The 2214-nt window shown below is 47.7% G+C and overlaps 1 pseudogene across 1 annotated transcript; it reads right to left on the minus strand.

Moving 5' to 3' along the window:
- Positions 1 to 302: 302 nt before the first annotated feature.
- Positions 303 to 833, minus strand: LOC114639332 (annotated as a pseudogene). The gene has a single exon (XR_003713991.1). The product of XR_003713991.1 is annotated as a 60S ribosomal protein L21 pseudogene (transcript).
- Positions 834 to 2214: the final 1381 nt, after the last annotated feature.

Below are 2214 nucleotides of genomic sequence, written 5' to 3' on the forward strand. Positions count from 1 at the left end.
GTGTGTGTGTGTGGTGTGTGTAGTGTGTGAGTGTGTGTGTAATGTGTAAGTGTGTGTGTGTGTGTATGTGTGTACATGTTTGACTATCACCTTTTTATTGAGGCAGAGTCTCACCAGGTAGACTAGGCTGGCTGGCTGTGGACCCTCCCCAGGGCTCTATGTGTCTCCACCTCCCCAACATTGGTACTACACGTGTGCACATGGGTTCTAGGGATCAAACTCAGCCCTCAAGCATGCTGATAGAGCTATCTTATTGGTTCTTTATTCTTCATTTTTTTTTTTTTTTGAAAAGCTCTGCAGTCGGGTCCTTTATTTCTCTTTTATACACTAGGCCATGAATTCGTATGGAATGGGCTCCAGCAGCTCGGGCTCTTTCCCATTAGTCCTCACAAAGTGTGCTTCTCTGGGTGGTGCAGGCTGGCGCTTCAGCTGAACCCAGGTGCCCTTCTCTTTGGCTTCCTTTTTCTTCTGATCGTTCTCCTTCACCCGCTTCAGGAAGCTGTCTCTGCTCTTCGAGTGTTTAATGTGCTCAAGCCGCACATTGATCCTCTTGGCCAGAATCTTGCCCTTAACTTGCTTGTTTACAGTGATGCCCACGGCATGCTGGGTGACATTGTAGACTCTTCCGGTTTTGCCGTGGTAACACTTATGGGGCATTCCTTTTTGAACAGTACCCGTTCCCTTGATGTCTACAATATCTCCCTTCTTGTAGATTTGCATGTATGTGGCCAAAAAAACAACTCCATGTCTCCTAAAAGTCCTAGAGAACATAGACCGAGTGCCTCTCCTCTTTCCCTTTGTGTTCGTCATTTTGGCGAGTTAACTGGAAGATGGCTGCCTATTCTTCATTCTTAGTACAAAGAATGTGGTCATCAGTGGGAAGTGGGAAGAGGTGAGAAGCGAAGGGAAAGAGAGACAAGACAAGACCATCATTCTCAGTTTGCAGGCTGCTGCACAGGAGACTTAGTGTGTGCTCACATCTTAGTCTTAATCGGATGACTACAGCCATTTCTCAGACAGAGTAGACAAACTTATTTTCGGAATGCCATGATTTTCTCTGGGTGATGAGAGGACTTTTAAGTTTGTGTGACTTTAGCAGAAATCCATTCCTTCCTGTCCCAGTTGCCTCTTTCCAGACAGTTGATTCAGGAAAGACTCATTCATTAGCCTGAAAAACCTCAGTGCTCTGGGTCTCATGCCTGAGAGACTAGATACAAATGGAAGTGTGAGTACTGAGGTCACATTGGCCAGTCTGTCCTCCAACAGGCTCAGAAGCCCCTGAGCCGAGGGTTCGACTCACAAGCTCCCTCTCCTGTGAAGACATTGTCAGTCCAGCCTTCTTAGTTGATCAGTTCAAGCCTGAAGCCCAGAGAGTCTCTGGGAAAGGAGTGGGGCTGTAAAGATGGCTCAGTGGTTAAGATGCTGGCTGTTCTTCCACAGGATCCAGGTTCAATTAGTGGTGAACCTGGGTCCTGTGACTCAAGAGCATCCGTAACTACAGTTCCAGGGAATCTGGTGCTCTCTTCTGGCCTCCTCAGGCACCATGCACAGGTGGTACACAGACATATATGCAGGCACAACACCCAAATGCATAAAATAAAAGGAAACTAAAAATTACAGGAGCAAAAAGTTGTTCTGGGCACTACCTCAGGAACTTTGTTGATTGGCAGAGGAGCCATGTGTTACTCTGACTGAAATCAGAACATCTGGCCCATCTGCAAAAGCTTCAGCCAGCTGGGATCTTTGAGAAATGTGCACATTTTCTCACTCACCTCTGCCATTCTGATGTAAGAGATACCGTTAGCTCCCTTTTTCAGATGAACACTTGAAGTCAGGGGAGTTAAGTGACTTTTCCAAGGCCACAAAACTTCCAAATAACTCAACTAGAACCCAGACTTGGGGAGACTAAGCTCAAACTGAACACCTCATTGCCTCTGCTCCACTGTCTCTGGGGTTATGACTTTCCAAGGTGCTGAGCTGTCCCACCCTAGGAGGGAAGCACATGCTGTTCTGGACCAGATGATAAGCCTGGGACAGGAGGGATGGAGCCAGGCCTGCCTGCAGCATGGAAGGGAAAAGAGATCCCCAACTGCAGAGTCAGAGCAGAAGGACCCTTCAGGGCAACACGTCCCATCTCCTTTGTCCTCTAGGGCATGAGCTGAGTACAGGAAAGGAGGCAGGGATGTGTTCACAGTCATAGAGCAAGGAACTAGC

Source organism: Grammomys surdaster, unplaced genomic scaffold (genome assembly GCF_004785775.1).
Source record: "Grammomys surdaster isolate TR1022 unplaced genomic scaffold, NIH_TR_1.0 125698, whole genome shotgun sequence".
NCBI classification, from domain to species: domain Eukaryota; kingdom Metazoa; phylum Chordata; class Mammalia; order Rodentia; family Muridae; genus Grammomys; species Grammomys surdaster.